We start from the raw sequence: 23251 nt of genomic DNA, 5'->3' as shown, positions 1-23251 counted from the left end.
TGATGGTTTTCTGTAAGAGCAGGTCTGCATGGCATTATATTATTCCTGAAATTAATTTATTTTCCTCTCCAGAGTTATTTTTGTTTTGGTTTGAGTCTGATATTTTCTTTCTTGCTTATTTCCATAACATCCACTAAGGACTTCTATGCCGGTTTTCCATGTTTTCACTACATTATAATAAATAAAAAGTGCCTACTCAGATCCTCATTATCAAGTTCTTGAAGACAAGAATCAGCAAGAATTCTTCAGTTTATATCTTTAAAATAATGTATTTTTTCTTTTACTTTATTGTTGTTAAATGCTTCTCCTCTTTTCTCTGTTAGGGGATACGGTGGAAGAGAAGAATATTAACCAGGATAATACAGAGTCAGATTACACAGGGCTATCAAGAGAATAATATGTTCCAATGTAGTGTTTTAATGAAGCAGAACACAGGAACTCTTGATCAATCTAGTTAAGTAACAGTTGAGAGGAGTTGTGGTAAAATTTGTAGTATTTGTAAAAGCAAACACCTAGGTTAGACTGGACTCCTGTATTTGCCCAGGCAGGACTTTAGCTCTGTAAGACATTGTCAGTGTTTAGACAGATGCTGTGATGCTCACACTCCAAAGAGCCAGAAGAAATTATGTTATTTCCATTGCTAGTACCCAGCTAATGCATCATTTATATGGTGGCACAGTACTCCCATAGGGAAGGAACTCCTTCTGGCACAAATAGCAAATGTGCAGGTGACTCATGGGGACTTTCATTAGCAAATGCTTTCCCTCTGTTTTCTTCCCTCCCTTCACACCTGTATTGTTTGGAAGGAGGTAGTAGTTGGGCACTTCAGTTCTCAGTCCAGAAAAAAATTTACATTTGCTCAAACTAGAGTGAGCAATCTGATAAGAAATGCCAAGCCATGCTTGTAAAGACCATGTGTAAATACCGGCTCTGGCTCTTTCTCTTATTGTAAAAATAAACTAACTGAAATAGTTGATTGTAACACTGTTTACCAGGTATTTGGCATTTCACTGAGATTTGCAGATTTAATATTTCTAACACTTTGAGAAAAACACATTTGACACTTTGAATGCTAATGTGTGTCATACTTTTAGTGTATACTTTTAGCTTGATATCAAGAGTTAGTTTCTGTTGAGTTTTCTCAAAATTCACAGAAACACATGCAGAAATGTAGCATGATGCTCTTCTGAGCTGGAGAAATAAGAATTATTTTCTTTAGCTTGCTTCCTTTATCAAGGCTGTCTCATTTTGTGTGACTTTTTCCCCAAGAAAAAAGCACAGCATGTGTTTCACTGGTCTCCAGATCCCTGTGCCCTGGAGCAGAGGGTGCTGCCAGACCGAAGGTGGATAAGCCTTGCTTGTTCTAGCCTGTGCTGGGCTCTGAGCTCTCACCATCTGCATTTCCCCCATTTGATCAGCTGCCACAAATTCTGAAGTGCCAGCTTTTGTTAGTGCAATTACTATGACAAAAAAATAAAGTAACTTATCCAGAGCCAGAGAGTTTGACCATCTTGTCACAAACAGTCTTAAAAGCCCAGCAGTGCTCCTAGAGAAGTACTTGGAGATGCTGAGTACTGTGCTTACTTCTCATGTCTCACAGCTCACATTTTTCTTGCTTTCTTGGTGCAGCACAGACTCCTTGTTCTCTTCTGTGTAACAGTTACAGAAATAGGGTGAGAGGCTCAAAATATTTTTCAAGCACTTCCTCCTCGTGAGGAGATGAAAATGCCAACGGGGATATGACAAATTATACACTGATGTACATTAGGGGTTTTTTTAGCACAACAAGGCAATTCCTTAAGTGATGAACACTTTCTTAATATTTTCTACATGTTTTCTATATACTATAAATATTAGAGTCCTTTTCAAAATGGCTCCACCGCATTGATCAATTTTGTGCATCAATAGCCAGCAACCCAGCTGCCTATGTTTCCCTGCAGCTCACTTTTTAAAGACACTTCATGATTCTATGAGGAGGGAATAACATATTTTTTTTCTCTCTGAGCTATGGAAGATGCTCACTTTCCTTACAGACAAGCTTGCTTTGTCAGGAATGGTCTCTAGAAAGAATTATCTGAATAACCTAACTAGCAGGTAATAAAGGAACCTCCTAAACTGCAAACCTTGTTTCATAGTATTTCATTAGAAGCAAACACTTACAAGCAAAAACACAAGTTTTTCTCACTGTATCTTCATGGCAGTATCATATATTTTTAGCATCTATTCAGGTCTTTCTGCAGCTCTGCTTCAAATTGATATTTTTGTGATATTCTTATACCAACAGTGAAATTTATTTGCAAAAGAATCTCAATTCATTGTCAGTGATTTGCTTTTTTCCCCCTACAGATTCCAAGCTCACAGATTTTATCAGGATTTTACTGAAGTACATGAGGCCAAATGAGTTGTTCAGCTCAGACATGGGGTCAGCAGCTCTTCACAAGGTCAGGAGTTAGGGCATTGCCTGCTTTGCACATCAAGGACAATTATGTTTGCATTAAGCTAATGACACAATTTTTTGAGCCATATTCCAGTAACAGATGTAAATTCGTGGCCTTCACTAGACACAGCATAAGTTGAATCTGTGTCCCCAAAGATAGAATATGGCCTGTGATTTGTATGCATCTCATTTAATCAATAAAATCAACAGACCAAGTCTTTCCACACTTTTACACTTTCGACTTGTGCACAGTTACACAGAGGTAAATCTGTCCCATTGACAAGATCTAATTCAGATTAAATACTCTCTTTGCAGTTCAGCAAAATATTATAAAACCTGGGTGCTGCTGGTGGTGTCACTGACAGAGGACAAGGAACAGTCTCATGGAAGCAATGTGCTACAGCCAGACCATGGACCATAGAGAGCATTCCTAGACAGCTGAAGATACAGCCAATGACCAACTACAACATGGAGGTCCTGGCTGAAGAAGGAGTACACTGGCACCACTCACATATTCTGTGGAGATTTTCCACTACATACCCTTGATTCTCTTAGGAGTTGAGATTTTTCATAGCTCAGGCTGCTGTGTGTGAGAATGGATGTCCTCTTCTTGATTCAAACACAGCAATGTTTGTTCTCATAGATCCTAAAATTGAGATTGTATTAATCGTTAATTTCTATAAATATTAAAAAGAAATATAATTATGTGTTCCACATGAGCAAAACAAAACCAGGAATTCAATCTCCTTCACCTGGGCAGGCAGTTGTTCAGCTGTCCCTGGGAAAACAGAGCTCCATTGTAGGCAACAGTGACTTGGGAAGACAAGCATCATCATTCCAAATGTCCCTGCTTCTTCCTTCTCCCCCCATCTTTATATAATGAACACGATGTCACATGGTCTGGAACATCCCTGTAGTCAGTTGAGGTCACCTGTCCTGGCTGTGTCTTCACCCAGCTTAGGAACACTCAGGGACATTTTTCAGTGGTGGTGGGCTTGGCAGTGCTAGGCTAACAGCTGGACTCTTTTCTAACCTTAATGATACCACAATTCTGTGTTTCTTACAGGACTGTCCTGATTTCAAAGTCTTCTCACATATCCTTATACAGAGTTGTTGAGAGAGTTACATCAAGCCTTTGGGTATTTAGTAGTACAATAAATACAGAGAAATGTAGGATTTTCCGTGCTAGAATAGATCAATGAGACATTTAATTTGTTATGCTTCCTCCAGCAGCAATCAGCATCAAATGCTGTAGAGAAAACTCTCTTCAGAACATGACCTGACAAAGTTCTGCTCAATCTTTCCTGAGAAATATAAGGTTGCTAAAAAAATAGATCAGGCTTCCTTAGAAAAGGTTGATGAACATACTGGAACTATTGTTCACCTGATTATGATTAAGATGTAAAGTGTCTCTCAGCACTTTTAATGTCTCCCCAGTTGATCATATCATATGATATATCATATCATATCATTGAGCAATTTTTCATCAATATATCTGTAAACTCTGGGCATGCTATTATTGAGTAATTTCTCTCTGCTTGCCGTGGCTTAACATGAGGTATGTCCCTTGGTCAAAAGTCCTCATGAGGGGTACATAGCAAACCAGCTACAGGGCATAAAATTATGTGATGTTTTTTAGAGAACACAATATTCTCTGCCTTTTCAGTTGCATGGTTCTGCTTTTCTAGGTTGGAGGAAGGCAAAAGAATAGAAAGCTACCAGCAAGTTTGCCAAAGAAAAGGGGGGGGCTCCTTTAGGTTATCTCAGGTGAAAATTACACATTGCACACATTGTCTGCTTATGTTATCTCTAGCTAGCTCTGAGACCTTTGCAAGGTGGAGCTCACCCCCTCAGTGGGCTCAGGCACTCAAGCCATCATTTAGGAGAAAGAGTGCCAAAACTCCTTCCCCTTCCTTTCCGAGCGCTGAGCTGCACAAGCAGATGCTCATTTTTCACTGTGGACAAAGGGATAAAATGAATATTCCTTCTTCGAGTGACGTGTGGGTGTCTTACTTTGAGTTCAGAGGAGCCAGGTGATTGTCCAGAGTTACAGACAATGGCAAGTGTTGTATACGCAAATACACCCAACTGAAATCAGTTAGCTTCAAAGTCCTTAATTCTCTTTTGAGGTGTGTTCATTGTGTAGTGATAATAATGGCTTATACTTTACTGACTACGAAAATGAAGAGGTAGTCATAATCTCTAGATATATGCCAAAGACTTACCATAATACAATAAATAAGGATGATTCACTGAGACATTTGTACCAATTGTACAAAGTAATGACTATGGTGAAGATATTAATACTGGGATTTTATAAGTACAATATCTCCTTTTAAGAAGCAACTTTGTGGCTACTTTTCCCTCACCACCTAGTAAACTTAAAACATTTATTTCTATTTGAGATTTGTTTTAGTAGTAAACAATTACATTAAGAAAAAATGCGGCAGTAAATTTTGGAAACATTTCACAGATCAGGAAAATGTTCTTATGATAACAATCTAAGCTTGCTGCTTTTCTCCCAATAACCTTTATTACAATCAATGTTATTTACTCTTTACATGGCACAAAGTCCACACCTTGTAACAGGAGGGAATTATATTTGGTGGTACCTAGATACTGTGGCTCTCTCACAAGGGAGACTGGTTCTGTCTGATTCCTAGTCTCTGCAGTAGTCATGGAAACACAGCACCAAAGGGAAGTGGAGTCCATTCTCCTATTCTCACATGCAATCTCAGATTTCAATCCTATTCATCAAATCCCATTTTAAAAGTGGTTTCATCTAATGAAGTCAATTATTAGTGGAGATGGATGAACAGATTACAGAAAGAGCTGCAATGTAACCTTTTCTGGTTTTAGTCTTTTCAGTACAGAGATTCTTTTTCCCTTTTCTTTCTTTTTTTCTTTTTGTTTTTTCCACCCAGGATCCCTAGTGCACCTCTGCTTCCTCCCTGTGTTGGGTTCCTTTATGTGGAACAGATTGGTAATGAAGCTCTGAAATCCTTTGAGAGTCTTATAGAAAGAATGCATGCTTTAGGGGAATGCAACCCCCATGACATCTTTGCAGCGTAACAAAAAGATTATTTTGTCATTAAGTGGTTTTCTCTGTTGTTTTAGTAAGAGCAATCATCAATCACATTCCAGGAGCAAAAGGGAAATTAAGAAAATTGTTTCCTTTTATACCTGTAATTGTGCTCCATTAATGAACAATGAGCAGCCTTTTCCTTTTCCTTTACAATCTATGAATTTCAGTGACATCGAAAATTACATCAGGAAAACTTTATTTGATTTAAAGAGGATTTGGGTTTAATATTTACACATTGTAATGGCTGGTGTAAAGGAAACTTTTCACCTTCCTGATGCTAAGTCAGACTCACAGCAGAGGATTTCAGGGTCTTGGTATCTAGTCCTAGGACCAAGGAAAAATAAATTATTCCAATTGTCTCAGAGCTCGACCCAGCATTTGCTCTCTTAGCAGATTTCACATAGATAGATTACAGATTTCCTGTAGCCTACCATGCTTTCTGTAGAGTGCTTTTGAAGTGCTGCCTAATTTGTCTCTCAGGCAGACTGGCCATTTCAGAGTTTCTCCAGGATCATGCCAGCAGGCTTGGCAAGGCTCTGGTTTTGGGATGCAGGATTCGCTTCCACTGAGAGAAGCAGAAAGTGACACTAGAATGGCAACATAAACATTACAAATTTTAGGCAGGAGGTTTTATTTAGCCATTTGTCAAAAAAGCAATTATGTGCCCAAATTATGTGCCCATGTAAACATTGTCATCACTGAATTCTGTGACAGTTAGTCATAGTAAATGGTATATATTGCTTTGGTTCTTGGACTATTTGAAAATCTGACTTGCCCCATGATTACCAGTTCTGAGTTTAGGCATGAGTTTTGGCCACACCATTTCCTGTGAGACCATTTTTTTGATACAGTGGCACTCTCTTGGAAACTCTGTATTTGTATACTTCAGAAAACTATTGTGAATGTGTTTTATTAAAGCAATTACAAAACAAATTATCCCTAAGCACTTTTGATATGCAGCCTACTAGTTAATAGTTGCCTAGAATGATTCCCTTCCACCCTGTGTGGTGGTCATGAAATGCATTTTGTGGTGTCAGCCTATTTCATGAAAATGTCCAAAATCATTAGAATAATCACAAGAGAAAGGAAAAATTGATATTACCAAGAATTTCAGACTCAAGCAGAAGACAGGACATGCATAAGCTTACATTTCTCTGAAGCAGTCAGTGGGGTGAGTTCATGGCCCATTAAATGGGAAGATTTCAGACTACTGAAATACTCATACTGTGAAGTACTCATAGTACATGTCTAGACAATTAAATTCTCCAGGATTGCTACACAACAGTTTCTCCCAAACATATAAATCCAAAAATGAGGAGAGGGAAGCAATAGAAGACGGAAATTAGCACAAAGAATCACAGGTTAGATCTCTTATGTAAATGATGTATGAGTGCACATGATGCTCAGATGCCCCAGACCACTTGTCTGTTAACTTGCCACATCCTGCACTCTCAGGGGCTGATCTTTCTCTTCTGTCTTCAGCAGAGAGATGACTGCTTCCTGGCTTTGTGCAGATTTCCTTAGGGTTCCGTTTTATCAGTATCCTTCTAGGAAAGAACTAGATTGAAAAGAGGCCTGTTTTGTTCACAGAACAGAGACTTACCATTTGTGTGTGTACAGAAGAGAGGCGTCAGATGAAGTTAGGGCAAAGTACTACCATATAAGTTCCCAAATCCTGAAGGCGTTATCTATCACAATTTTTATCACAATTTTTCTCAGTCTTGCACTGTGTGGCTGAATTTCTTGGTGTAGTCTAGATTAGGCTCTAGAAGAAGGCTTGAATTTCCTAAAGCCTCCTTGGTATTAGTGTGCAAGCAGTGGGTGTAAAGGTGTTTCTTTTATCTATTTGAATAAAGTATACCTTACTTATTCCATTCAAAAAAGGAAAGAGTCATGTTGGCATTTTAAAATATTTTCCAAACCAAAGTCTTAATCCCCACTGGAAGTCAAAGTCGAACTTCTGTGTATTAGACAGAGAAGAATATTCAGCCAAGGGTGAGCCCTGGAATTCCCTAAAGCTGAACTCCTTGAAGGGAAGTCCTTGTATTTCCATTATTTTTATTAATTCCTTTCATTTATATCTTTCTCACAATTCTCTTTATTTTAAAATATACACTTGTGTCTGAGAAGACCTATTCATAAAACATCAGGTTTTAACTGCATATGTAGACACAAGGGAACAGGTAATAGTCCTTTCCATGCATATACTATACAACAGATTTCTGCCAGTCTTTGCATGTCAATGTTAAATATCTTCATTCTTATATTCAGCTTCTATTCACCAACACAAGTGATTTACAGATTCCTCAGCAGAATAGGTGAATAGCTTGGTGTTTCACTAAGACATCTCTATGCAATGCCACTGCAAATACAGACTTCAGAAATTGAGGTGCAATGTCTGTACAACATCTAGGACAAAAAGTTCCTGTAGTTTAAGTTTGCTCACACCCACTCCCCCTAACAGCCCATAAATTTTTATTGCTTTTTATATCACAATCTTAATGTTACCAAAGTGAATTCATTAATGTTGTTCATTTTCTTGTTTGCGAGATAAAGCCAATCAGCAAACTACTGTTAACCCAATTTATTTGCAAGAGGTGTTTTTCAAGCAAGGAGAAATTACAGCAATTGTTCATCATTAATTTTTGTTAATAGATGTGTGTTCATTTGTTGTATCTTGTAAACAAGCAACTGCATTATACAGTAAGCATACTGGTAAACTTGGGATGCTGTTTAATGTTCTCATTTTATTCTGTATAATCACAACATTTTCCAAGAAGCCATGACTAAGAACCTTGAGGCAAGGCTCTTTGTGAATTCTGAAGAACCAAGAAGCCGAGCTTTGGAACCAGTCCTGAATATTATAAATCTTTACCTATATCAGAACCTGAGCAAATGCAAAGTGAATTATTGAAGCAACCTAGCTTGGCAAGATTCTAAAAAGGGATTAGACACATATGAATACTGTAAAAAAAGCTTCTGCGGTTACAGTCAGAAGGATAAAATTACAAGGGCTATCAGCCCACATGCTTCAAAGCATAAGCTGATCACCAGCTTGAGCCAGGAAGAAATGTTCTCTCATGGGAATTATTTTTATCTATAATGCCATTATGTGCATTCTAAAACTCTTGAACTCCTGAAGAATCAATCATTGACCACTATTGAGAGACAGAAAACTAACACAGACTAATTAATCTGGTTTTGATATGGAAATTTCAAAATACAGAGACTTGAAGGGTAATCAGCCTTTAATGAAAACTTTTCAGACAGGAAACTAAAAGCACTCTGGAAGGAAAATAAATTTCAGTAATCTTGCTCTACAAATTAGGAAATTAGACCAAGAAGAGGGACTTAACCAAAGGCAAAAGTCAAGCTTTGTCAAAGCCAAATGTATCCTGCTGTCTTCTGAGTCTTACACATGTGCTCATCCTGTTGAGCCTGAACCTGTTGTATGTTTGTTTCAGTACATTTTCTCTTCATAAAAATGTCTTAATTTGAGTTCTTCATGAATTGGTTTAATTGGAAGCACTCCAAGTCCATTTCACAGAACTGTCTTCATGTAAATCATCTGGAGTCATGTTTGACCTATGAAAAACTTTTTAGAGATTGCTGCACGGAAAAATATGCTGTCAGAATAAAACTAGCAGAAAAACTTTGCCATTCCTGCAGTGCAGATTATTCTCCCCAGAGCAGACAAATTTCTCCAGTTAAAAGTGATTCTGTTTCAGAACAACTATCCCACTGTCCTTGAATATGTGCAAACAAATGGTGGCTGGGGCTGGGTGTCAAGGTCAGAGGCTTCTCTCTTTTGCCTCTGGGGTGGGGCTCACTGTGCAAGGAGGTTTGGGAGCTGCCTGTCTGATCAAGTGTCCTGTGGTACCTCTGCACTGGCACTCCTCAAACTCAGAAGCTGTTTCTCCTCATCTAGCCTTCTCTCTCTGTTCCCTTAGGAATTCTCTTCCCCAATCCTGACTTTTAACTTGAAAACTGGACTTGCCCTGTGCAGAGAGATGTGAAAGAGGGGCATGAGACACAAACACAGTGATCATCTGACAAGGCAAATACTAATTTTGTTTCATTTCACATGTTCATACTGGTAGTCCTATGCTTAATCCTGCTTCAAAGGAAAATACAATGACAGTATTATGTTTATGGGAACGTGGATGTCAAATCAAATCATTTTGCCCAATGAACTCTAAATCTGTCATTTAATTTTTAAGCATTGAGGGAGACAGGAGAATGAAAAAGATCAAACCAAGCCAAATTGAATGAAGTCATATCAATATTAAAGTCCTGTACAAGTCAATGAAAAGAGACAATTTATGAGATTTGTAAATCATTTTATGTACTGTTTGATATATAGTATAGGAATGAATGTCAGATAACCATTTATGAAAATATGAATTAGGAAAACCGGATAAAAGTCCATCCAGGCATGCAAGGAGGGATAATTTGCGATGTGAATAAGTGAGGCCAGTCAATGATCTTGTGGAGTAAAGATAATAAATTTCTAATTTTACAATTAGTACTATGTTTCTAAAGAGAGAACAGATTTGTTCCTGCCATTTACGTGGTCTTTGAGGCCTAGCATATTTCTTGGAAGTCATCTACTACAGAACCCTTTTTCAGTTGATGCCAGTATTTATAATAGTTTTCATTCCAATGGCAATATTCTATTCTGGTTTTAACTTCATTATTTGATCACAATGTCCAGAATCCTAGGTGAAAACAAGTTACATCTTTGGTCAGTTGTCATTTCTGTGTGGTGCTGGGGAAGAAAAAACTTTTAGCTGCCACACAGCAGAACTTGAGAGGAAAAAATTGCAGATGATGAAATATCTGTCAAATGTAGATCCTCATAAGACTCTTCTTGTTGCTGTTCACATATTCCTGTGTCAAGGAGATGCTGTTATGTACTCCTGACTATATTTCCCCTTCTTTACTTTTTTTTTCAGATTTTTGGACAGTATCAGGTTCTGTCAAAATAGCTGTACTTAAATAAATACTCAACAGGCTAAGATTAAATCCTGTTACATAAAAGCATTATAAATAATACATTTTCCTTTAAATCTTTTAATTTGATTAAGGATATAAGACAGACAAATCATGCAAATGTTATTCGATAACTAGTTTATGTCTGTCAGAAAATGTGGAAATCAAAGGGTTCTACTATAAAGCATTCTTGCATCATAGTTAATCAGCATTTTTATCTTGCAGATCACAAGCTGGTATATATGAATCAACTACTGTGCTAGGACATCACATTAAAAATTCTTTTTGAATTCTAAAACTACTTGTCAACCTGCATGTTCTAGTAGTAAGTGCACATAGTCACTTCAATGCTTTCTCTGATGTCTCCCATTTCCTGTCAAACACAAGGGCAAATTTCAATTATGAATTAAAACCACTATGTTTGAAATCAATCGTGGAACTATTAACAGCAGTGGCCAGAGACAGGCTATTCTACTTTGCATTTCTATAAGCTCTTTCTCTCCTCAGATCTCAAAGGGTTATTTTTACAAATGTGCATTAGTTCAGCCTCACAGCATATGGCCTCTGTGGCATTGTCAGTACTCTAAAAGCCAGGTAAAGCATGGCACAGAGGGTCTGCAACTGCTGTAGGAATCAGAAGTGTTACTGGCCACAGCAAAGCATCGCATGAATGAGACAAAAGGACAGGTTCATGAGGAGAGTTCATTCACTCGGGACAATGCTGTGCTGAGTGGACTTACCTAGAAAGAGCAGAGTTACTCAGCCAGAACACACTGCAGATGCACTGAGGAGCCAAGGTCTCACTTAAAAGAGCTTCATACATGGTTGAGTGAGGCACCCAGGCGTGTGCAGGTCTGGCTCTGAATGACTTGCCAAGTAAGCCACTCTGGGACTCAAAACAGGCTCTCCAAGTCATGAGTTAGGATGTCACATTTAAACATTGGAACTGCTGCAGATCTCTAGCACCCATGTTGTTTATACAAGGACTTAAATACGGAAACCCATGTCTTCCCTTTGAGAAAAGATCAAAATAATTTTCAATGGCATTTGATCAGGTAATGAAGTCAGAAAACACTGTCCTTAGTTTACTGTCTTGTCTGCAGGCCCGAAACTCAAAGACTAACTCTCTAGATAATGCAGGATTTAGAATGAATCTTTTAACTGGATTCAATTTTGCTACCACAGCTACCCAGGCCAGGAAATGTGTTTGTCTTTATTCCCAAACCCTTTGACACCAATTGCTCTGTGTTGTGATGAGTTGCTGTAGTGCAAATGAGGCTGGTTTCTGTTAGCACAGAGCCACCATTGTCTCGCTTCTGTCTAGAGGTGTGTACATCCCACTCTCTTTAGCAGGACTGGGAATGTCAGTATTGCAAGGGGTCTTTTGAACTTGGATGTTCTCAAATGTCCTTTCTGGACATAGCATCCATTTCACACAAAAACAATGTTAAACAAAGTATCCAGAAATGCAGAAATTATGTTTTACAGAGTCAAAACTCTTGATATTTTCCATTCTTGGTGGCAGGGAAACACCAAGAATCCCGCTCATGGAAAAAGTACTGCATTAAGGGATCTTTGAATATGCTTTCTGAGATGGGCAGTGCTACCTGAATTACCACACAAGAGGCAGGTTTTCCTGGAATTTCTTAGGGATTTTTTGTGATCCTTCATTACTTAAGGACCTTGTCTTATTATGGCACTGTTGCTGTTGCTGGGAATGTCCAAATATGCCCATTAGTTTAGCAAAAGACATAGAAAACTTAAATTTTAGCAACCATTAGATACCAGGTTAGATACCTCACTCATAATACAGAAAGCAGATTTCACTTTTGAAGAGCAGTACATGACTACAACGGAAATACAATGTAAAATCACCCTGGGAAAAAAAAAATCTCTGTTGAGACTCATGAGAATTTATGTGAGCATATGGAAAGTAATATTTAATTGAAGCTATTTTAGCATGTGGGTAGAACTTAAGTTATATGAAACCCACTGGGAAAGGATTGCTGTTGATAACTGGCCAGCTTCTGTTGTGGAGCAATCTAGCTTTGAGAGATTAATGAGTGTGCTGAAGCATTGGTAGTGATTCCTTTCTGAGAACTTATTTTCAGACACCTTGATCTCCGTCATATTTTTAAAATACATGTGAAAATTAATACCAGTGCCACAGGCAGGAAACAGCTATCTCTTTACTGCAGATATGTATAACCAGAATAATACTCATTAGAGCTTTGCAAAGATCAGCATTTATTTCTGGTGGGGATGTCCAAGGCTGAGCATGCAGTGCACCACTATGTCACAAGTTTAAAGGGGGGTTTACTGAGAGTGTGTTTGCATGGCTGTCTAAGATAACGCAGCAAACGCAGCTAGAAGCTTCCTCTGGACAGCTTGTGGGCTGTAAGCAACACAGTGAGGTGGCTTTCAGGTTCGGAGAAAAAGATACCTTCAAAATATTCTATTAAAATGTATTTCATCTCTGAAATGCTGGCCTATCACAATTGTGGAGCTATTGATAAAGTTCACAAAGAAAATCATTCTACCACTGCCTATACACTTGGTAATGAAAGAAGTGCCCTGCAACCTTTCTGAAGAATAAATTCTTACAACTAAGTTGTGAAAAGCTAGCTGCTCTCTCTCTGGCATGTCTCCAAAGAGTTTAACAGTGAGTTGGAGGCTGAGAAGAGGCTAGAAGGCATATTGGAGACAAAAAGGCATTGAGTAGAGACAGGTTGTGATAAGTGTATGGCAGCTATTCCCTGGCGACTCTCCTCGAGGGACCACAGACAAGTTTGCACTAAACAGCCCTAAGAGTGAGACAAAACACAGGGCAAGAGCCATCTCCACAGCATTTCCATTCTCAGGTCTCTCCTGAGAAAACAGCAAGCAATAAAGATGTTACAATAATAGCTTAAACACCACCATCCCTTTGTTTGAACAGAGCATGCCCCTGTGTTCTGGACAGATGGAATTAGCAGGAGTTGTACTGTATAGATGTCACACCATATCATCTGACATTTGCTCATGATTGTTATTGTCAGGGCAATTTTGTGGTAGGTGAGGCTATTTTTTCAATGTGTTTTAAAGTAATAGAATAATTTTTCAATAAATCCCTCAAAGATGGAACAAAAGATGATCGATTATCTCCATTTAGGCAATTGCATAATAAAGTTTAAATTTTTGCTTCATAATCATGAATTAGATATCTTCTGCCCCTTTTTCTGTGGAAGCATGCAATAAATTGGTGTTAAGGGGATGGGGGAGAGGGGCTGGCATCCCAGCTGCATCCTGTTATATGGTGTTCATAGCAACTAAATTCTGTGTAAAATGAATAAAAGGTAATTCAGTGCATATGTCACTTCTGGATAAGATAAAGGCTTGATTTGATATTTATTTGAAGCAGGCTCCTGGTGACTGTCTATTGTCATAGCATTAGATGAGAAGAGAGAGAACGAGTAACTCTTTGAATGTGACTGTAGTAACAAGGAGAGCCTGCAGTCATGTCTTGTTAATTTACCAAGGAGAATGTCACATTTACATTTCAAACTATCCCACTGCAGTGCTCCCAACTTGCTAGGATTATCCTGAGTTTTAAACCATCCAGACTGAGGCTTCATTGTTTACCCAGACTAATCCTTCACTTCACCCTCCTTTCCTCCCTCCTATCCTACTACCCTGCCTACAGACGAAAAAGAAAAAGAAAGAAAATCTAACATTAAAAGGTGTTGCCAATCCTGCTCAGTAATTATGAGATGATTTCTCTAAAAGAGTGGGTTGAAATGTCATTTTATTATTCTTCTACTTCCTTTCCTTCCCTTCCTTGTTCTCCACCCATCTTCCTGCAGGCAGGCATCAGGAGTAAATTTTCACTGTGATGTGCAGGGATTTAGCTGTGTGAATCCTATTACTGCTCTTAATTAGAACACATCCATACAGTCAGCCAAAAATGTGCACCTTTTAATGTTTATCTGCTAGCTCTCACTTCTTATCCATACCCTGGTCCTGATTCTGATTTCTCACTGGTATTTACCTATGTAGTATTAATGATCTCTGGGAATTATTCCTGAATTACATGAAAGAATCTCTAGCAGCTCCCATCTGTGACATTTATGCAGATGCTCCAACATCTTCTCCATTATTCTGCTTGCTTTCTTTTAGGACCTCTTAAGATATTTTCTACATCATTCACCAGCAGGAATTATCAGCCCAAATTTTCACATCCATTTTCGCTGACTATTATACGATGATGTATAAAAAAAACCTTGGTCCCATCACTGCTGTTTCATTGAATTATTTGAGGGTGAAGTTCCAGGATGTGCTTTAAATATCAAGGTGTTCAGAGGTTCTATTTAACCTTGTAAAAATAAAGCATTGATTTATTTATTTGGGGATTAAATGAATCAGTGATTTCCTACCACAAGACAAGGGGATATTGCTGAGGGTGTCCCTCAGGAAATCTCTTACATCCCCAGGATTCTTCTCACTGTCCAGGTGGATTCAGCATGTGCCCTAATTCTGCGCTTTTCGACCCATGTAACATTTGCAGTTGGACCCAGCTGAAATGGAGTGCTGGGTGCATTTGAAGCTCTTGTCCAGCACAAGTAGGTTTTCCTGAGAGCAGCCTGTCCTTTTATGTGGCACCCGAGTGGCACCAGCTGATGAAGGGCATTGCTCTGTATCAGCCTCAAGCCTAAAGTCAGGGGAGGAGGAACATCCAGCACTGCTCTCCTTTAATCTCTGCTCAGAAGGCTTTGTACTAATTAAGCTTTACAACACCCTTCAGAAGTGAGGGAAGAGTGCTATGGTTTGACTGTAGATGAGGGGGAGAGGAGCCCAGTCAAATGACTTGGTGACAGAATCAGCCTACGGCAATCAAGATGACAAGCCACAGCTTCAGCATCTGTCTTTTTTTCTTGCTGCTTAGAAATGTTTCAGTGAAAGAAAAAGAAAGTCTACGTATTTTTCACCACTTCTTTGTTAAAGCCTGGCTTTTCCCTGCCCTGCCCTTCCCATTTATCTGTTCACCTTGCCTTATTTGCAGGTCAGAGGCAAGAGGACCAACATGAGAGTGTTCTGTGTCCACAGCTGACTTTGCAGATCATCCTGCCCACTATTAAACACAGAAATCTTAGAACTGTTAAGTAGCTGATACTTTTAGCTAATAATGTATGAATACTATTTTGGTCCTTTTACAAAGAAACTGGAATTTTTCAAACTGTTGTGCTTCAAAACTTCTGATTGAGTCCACATGAGTCAGTGCAGCCAGCAAGACTCTGGGACAAGGTATGAAGATGAGAGCAGGGAGCAAATAAACTTTACAGCAGTCATTTTTAGCACTCCATAGAAATATCCTTTCCCCTTTGTTCTGTATTATGATGCTGCTTTTCAGCTGCCTGCTAAAATTTTAGCATTCAAATTTATTTTTTTTTTTGCTAACTGTCACATTTGCCTGGTGAGACAGAGCTAAATTATCCTTAGGTGTAACTGAAGGAGCTCAGGAAATTCACAGCAGTAAGCAAGACCCAAGACAGAAAATTCTTGGAAAGAATCTCTCACCTTATATGAGCCCATTCGAGCTGTTTAAATAGATAAGCCCAAGCCAAGCTGGTTATTCTGAGTGCACAGCAGGTCTAGAAACACTGCAGTCAGAAAGGCCTGGAGTTGAACACTGCAAATGCAGCCCAGAGGAAGATTTAACTTCCTATTCTGTCCTGGGCACTCACTCCCCTGTGCTGCTCATGTGGCAGCAGCACCTATGAGGCCTCACTGGGGAGACAGGGGAGGGTGTCCAGGCTCTGGCTGAGCCAAGGCTGCTCTCCCTAGGGAGAGGACAACACAAAGCAGGAGGGTAAGGAGAAGAGGGTATGGACAGGGAGACCTCTGCAGCACCAGCCAACAAGCCCTGCTAGCATAAAGTGCCCTTACCACAGCTTCCAGCCCTCCTCTGAGCAGCATTTAGTAATACTATAAAAATGGCAAAGAATGCAAGTACAAGTTCCGCTAGATCCCAAGCCATCCCTTAGCCAGGCGTGTTTCATGGACATGAAGATAAGCATTATCGTTTTCCAAGTAATAATTAGCTAATTAATTAGTCTGTCTCCTCATTGCATTCCTCAAGATCATATTTACAATGCCTCACCCAGCCCACAGAGGATTCTTTTTCATTCAGATGAACTTTTTTTGAGTATCTCCTGCAACAGACAAGGACAAAGCGGTTCCAGGGATTTTATGTTTTACAAGTCCAGCCTTTCCTCTCTGCATTTCAAAGGCCATACACTGTGCTCTCCAGCATCCCTCACCATTGCACCAGGATGATGGTTGTGCTCATCTGTGAAGAAGACACATCTCTCCCCAGCTGCCCCTCAGATTTGGGAATGGAATACAGCAACTGGGATGGTGCAGCTGTGGAGAAACCCTTGAAACGAGGAATGGAGTAAGGAGTAACGAGACTGAGCTCACATTATTTCCATTAAGAACAGGAATATTTCCAGTTTTTTACCAGAAAATAGAAATCAGACATGTGCCAAGAAAAGACAGACATTCTCAAAATATATCAGACGTTTCATCTAGTTTATAGTTTGTTGAAAACAAAAAAGACAAAACTGCCTAGAAACATGATCATATTTCATAAGCAATGAAGGTCACTGTAAATGACAATTTAATCACAAATATGTAGAGACTAACCAGGTATTGCAGAAACTTTCTTGTATTCACAGATGCTGATACCAAATTCAGCTATGCTTCACAGGAAATGAGAGATGTTCTTTTCAGGGTGCTTAATTGTTTCTGCAAGCATGTTTACCACATAGGAGAAATTCACTAAGAAAGTACAACTCCTGCTTTTTTTCTGTTCCATTTGGCTGCTTATGAGACAAATAATCAGGATACATTAATAGCTTAAGGGACCGATTTGCCCGAGATGGAATAGCTGATTGTATTATTCTAAAGAAATAATATGTAGTATCTCAAAATAATTCCAGTTTGTTGCTCTCAGCTCACTAATGCATAATGTTCATTGCAGAAAGAACAGCATTAGACCAGCAGCAATCTGACAGTCTATTTTTCAGTGACACTTCTTTCATTTATTTTATAAAAGAGGATATTTTTTTTGCTAAACATATCTATTTATTTGTCAATACAATATTTTTATTCTTTCTGCAAATGAAATTCATGTTATTGGCTTTATTCCTTCATATTAAATTTCAACAAACACATAATAGTGTTTCTAAGGATTTAATTTTCCTAGACTAGATGGTGCACAATTAAGTATCTTCTATGCTATGGTGAAAGAGAACTATCTATACTTTTTGAGACTGTCAAATATAATCATAAACTTTTAGGTTTTTATGGCAGTCTCTATAATTTAAGTATCTTAATATACCAACATGATTGGAAAACACTGATTACTTACATATTAATAACAAGTAGTGTACTCTTACCTCCTAGGTAAAAACATTATCTGCTGTAAGTATGGAGAAACCAAGTAATGATTAATTTTATGTTAATGACACAACATCAGAAATCAAATGTTGAAAGAGCTTTCTGAGTCACAAATAGGGTTTCCAGTCAATTCAGTGAAACAACTAAACTGTTAAGGTAGCTGAAAAGAGAGGTTCAATTTCTGTTGAACTTTATGGGATTACAATTATGAAAAGTTATTGATGTTACAAAACTGAAAAGGCTTGACTTTTAAAATGGGATCATACATGAAGCATAGAATTTTTGGTTCCTGTAGTGAGAGAGAAATTAGTAGCAATTTTTGGATATCACATGAAAAGTCAAAGCTTTGGAATACTAAAACAAAAGGGCTAGAGCACCAACTGCACACAAAAATGGCCACAGAGTATTAATTATGCTCAAACATAACAGACCCCCCATGGAGGTTGTAATATTTATTTTCTTTTCCAAAAGAATTCTGGATACTGTTTGAAAACATACCTAAAATATTTTTTTAGAAAGAATAAAAAAGTAAAATAGAAGAAATATGTTCTGAAACTTCATCTATAATGACTCCAGATATGTCTTACATTAGAAGCTAATTTTTATAAGCCTGCACAGCTCATGTCAGGTGATAATTCACTACTGACTTGTTACTTCTGTCTATATGGTGTTTTATTGCTGTAGTACCCCTAAGGCTTTTGAACTTTATTGTACTCTTAAACTTTACCCTCTGAAAGAAGTGATGTATAAAAAAAAATTGGCTTTAGTCTACCCAACTTTACCTGGAGATGCCTGGCAGTATTTAAGTCTTTGTCTTTACTGACACAGTGCCCTCAAGACAGCATACAGCTCTGCCTGAAGGCAGCCCCTTAAACCAAAATTAATTTCCTTAAATTATTCCTAGCAACAAAAGTGCTTACTAAATTTTCTCCCACTTGATTCATCCTTAGTAGGAATTTTCTTCAGCCTTAAAAGGAAATATCACTGAAAGTATATGTGTATTTTTCCAGTGACTGGGAGGAGAGCAAAGGGATACAATTTTATCTTCTTCTTGAACAGAAATAGCTGGCATCAAGTATTGTCTTCCATCAAATAGCACAGTCATTCTGATGGAAGTTTGACAGAGCTCACACTACTTGGCTATGTGCCATCTTTTTCCTTCCAGTAGCATCTTTCGCAGAAATTAAACATGAGAGCCCTGGATCTTTAGTAAATGCAACATTGCCCAGCCTGAAGGAGTCCTTAGTCTGTTTCAAACAGGTTTTTTTCCTCACTGTAGAGTGAGGGAAAGGAACTTTATTATTAGTTCCTACTCTTGCAATACCAGATTCAGCTCTGGACCAAGGATCTGGGGAGTTTGTGGCAGCAGAGCTCCAGCTGGTGCTGCCACTTGGCTTTCACAGAACCCAGTCTGTCAGGGAGAGTGCCAGGAGCCAGAGCAGGTCAAGTGCTGAGCACCCCTCAAGTACCACCCTGCCAGCAAATGTTTGGTACACAGAGAGCAGCTGATACTGTTTATGTGTAGGTAGGAGAGATCTGACATCATAGTGACTAATAACCATGAGCTGTGGTTTCCGAGACATTGAAACAGTATTTTGTACTGGATTAAAGCCACTGCCCCCATAAGCAAAGTCATAAACCAGTACAAAAACATTCTACCTGTTCAAATGTGTATATTTGTTGGTTTGTTCAGGGTCTGTAGATTTTTTTTTTTCTTTTTAAGTAAGGGAATAATTGTATTTAATGCAATATCAGTTATCTCCTTCTTCACATTTGCTACTACCATGAATAAGAGCACTGGCTTTTGATACTATAATTGAGCTTGGCTTTTGACAGAAATTTTTGTGTTTATGGATGATTTGTAATAGAGGTCATATACTCACATCCAGTAGCAGCAGGCTAAATTCCATCCATCCTGGTGGTCTGCAGGAATACGTTATTTCATCATCCAAAATTTTAAAAAATCCATATATCCAAAAAATAACCAGTGCAAAATATTTCCTAAAGGTGGTCCCAGTGCTTGTATGGAGGTGACAAAGACAGGCAGCAGCTGTTGATAGCACAGTCTGGGACACAGGTGTGTTTCCAGCTGAAGTCTTGATGATAGATTGATTATATGTAGGTTGCTTGTTGTTTTTGCAATCTCTTTACAAGGTGAACATGACCTTAAGTATCTGTTGCTTGTGAATAAAACATACTCAGAATTATTTCCCAAACATACGCAGCACTCATTTTTCCCCCACAGAGGAATCAACCCACTACAAAATTCTTACAGCCCAACTCACATCTGCTGCTGTAGCTTAATGGCTTCTAGAGAATTAAGCTAGTTTGCACATTAAAAAAACGTGGTGTCTCTTACCTGTCTCTCCACTCCCTCAAAGCAATCTCAAGACATCTTATTTGACTACTTAACAAGAGAATAATCATTAATAAGGTATGTACTGAAGGTATTCAGCTTGGTGAGCTCTTAGTGGGAAGCCTGGTTTGCTAGAGACATGGATTCCTGAGCAGTACTGATGACAGAGGAGCATTTCTGCTACCATCAGAGCATTTTTGGGCTATTATCTGCAAGACCCCAGTTACTGTTTGAGGTCAGAACAACTCTGGCCAGCCATGGGGTACCAGGACTGCTTTCCCATAGATTTTCAGTGGGCAGTGGTGGGTACATGACACACCCAAGTGTTCAGCCACAATCCAGCCCTGCTCAAAGGCAATAACACCGGCAATAATCTCCGAGTTTAATAACCGTGCCAAGTGGGAAAGGCTCTTAAACCCACTGCCAGACAGCCTTCCAAACATTATTGCTCTCCCTGTTGATTCAGGCAAGCTTGGGAGACAGAGGTGCAAAGCTTCTTAAACTTTTTTTATCTCACTGAAACTCTGTGGTGATTTTTTTTTTTCACTTTTGTCACTTTTTTCCACTCATGCTCTCTGTGGGAAAATATACACACATAAAAACACGTACACTTGCAGCATGAGCATTTTTCCGGTGACAGAAGACAACATTCTTTTTGCTTTATTTCTGGTGCTTTTAGTCATTTCCTTTAGGCTATAATCTTCCTCTGCACTTTTAAAAGAAGGAACCTGCACAGAAAAGAGCCTCCACACTTTCACAAGAAGCAATCAAAGTTCTCTACTCTTTATAGATTAAAAAAATTACTTCGTTGACTGAAGATGTAGGCCAATGTCAGTCAAGAGTCACTTGTGATTTTGTAGGGATTTTTCCTACATGGCATAAAATTTCTACATGAATGAGAATTTTCATTCAGTGTTGAATTCCATCATTGTTGGCTTGAAGGTAGATTTGTAGTTTTGTCCCCAGGGTAAAATATGATTCTGGCCGCTTTCATCTTCTGAGCTGCCCAGATTTATTTAGTGTTACATTCTTTCTGATCATTTTCCAGGATATCTGAGGTTTTATTAGGAACAGTAAATGCGTAGAAAGTGTGAGGTGATTCCAGTTAAGTCTTATGGTCTATTACTTGTATCTTAGCCAAAATGCTTCCACTGACTTCTGTTTTGTGTGTAGTTTTCTGTTACGTGAGTCTACTTAGTATTGCAAAGCAGTAGGAAAGCTCTTGGTTATTATATACCAGATCTTACCTGAATTTGATTTAAGGTTTCAAAATCAGCTTCAATGGCTGGAGTAATTATTGGCCCAATGTTGTCACTCTGCCAAGAAGAACTGATTTGAGAGAAAAGATATCTTTCACAGAAATAAAAAACTTTGCCTTTTATGGATTGTCAACTGAGTCCTTTCAGATGATTAATAATCCACTTGTAACCTTGAACATTTTGACATTTGCAATAGCACAGTTTTTGCAAATATTTCTTTCTTCATCTCCCATGTTTAAGCACAAGACTGAGAGAAAAAACATGGGGAGAAGCTAATACACTAGGAAAACTAATTACCAGTGTCCCTGGTGAGACTTTTTTTTTTAGTTTGAGTTCAGAAAAAAAAAACCTCTAAAAAAAAATTTAAAGATCTGCCACTCTATGATATTCCTGAGAGATTCATAAAGTATGAGGTAAAAAAAGCAAATATTAAAATTATAAGAAAATGTGTAGATTTTCCAGGCAAAGTTTTTGTCATGACCAGTAGTACTGAGTTTTATATATTCCTCTATCATTTGTTAGATACCAATGATCTAGATCTCTATCTTCTAGATAAAGAGCAAAGGACAAATTAATTCCAGAAACAAAAGTAGAGAACTTTATTGGAAAAAATCCTAAGGCAAATAAGAACTTCACAGGATTATAAAACAACTATGATAACACAGGCTGGGAAAACCTGAACCCTTGTAGGATAACCTAAATTCTAGGCAAAAAATAGTGGGCAGGACCAGACTGGATTTGCTCTCCTGTGTCCTGTGCTTTTCCAGTGAATATGTCCTTTAGCTAATCCATGAGTTATACATCCTTCAGTGTACTTCAGTGAAAAGGATCTCCCCTCCAGGCATTCTGTAGCCTAATATTTCTTTTCCCATTGAGTGCAAAGGATGTCTATCCAGTGGTTTTGACCATCCATCTGCAGGGACACAGGCAGGGCTTGCTGGAACTACTCCAGAGTGTTTAAAACATGTTGCTCCCATTGTTTACCCAGGTTTCACCGAAACAGTATGCAGCTAAGGTAATGTGAATCCTTTAATGAGTACTGAACATGATCAGCTCTTGAGATACAATTTAGTTGTATCTCTTGTGTCCACTTCCACCCAGTCTGGCTTGAAATGCCAGATGATATCTGGGAGGAGCTTGATTCTGAATATTAGAGATTGGCTCTCCAACAATCACCTCACCACTACAGATGTTTGAAATAGTGAGTAGCTGACAAATGAATGCATTTAGGGTATATAATAGCAACTGTGAATGTACGTGACAAACACTGAGGTCGTTTGGTTGTACTAGTTGATGCTGACAAAGCCTTTAAGATCTTTAAAGGTATGCTGGGTAATTACAAAATATGGTTCTATGAGATGAAGAAATAGTATTATAAAAGCAAGATGCATTATTTTGCTTGCTACCCTTCACAGATAAAGTATAATGCAGAATACAAAAATGTCTTTATCTTGATCTAGGGCTTGACTGGAATCTCCTTGCCTGGAATACAAGATGCATTGTTTTCTGGCTACTATTGATGAATGACTAGAGCAGCACTATTTTCTACAGACAAAAATCTACAAGTTCTGAGTGTAGGATTCAATAATGCCTTGGGTTGTTCTGTCATTTGATCACATCAAAAAGGTGCATTGGCAAAGCTCCTGACAGTGAATATGAGTACCTTCATGCATAATGAGCACAAT

The sequence above is a fragment of the Pseudopodoces humilis genome, chromosome 7, assembly GCF_049639895.1.
Source record: "Pseudopodoces humilis isolate 2021_Gansu_Grassland_sample_001 chromosome 7, ASM4963989v1, whole genome shotgun sequence".
NCBI lineage: Eukaryota > Metazoa > Chordata > Aves > Passeriformes > Paridae > Pseudopodoces > Pseudopodoces humilis.
Note: the sequence above shows the minus strand (reverse complement) of the source record.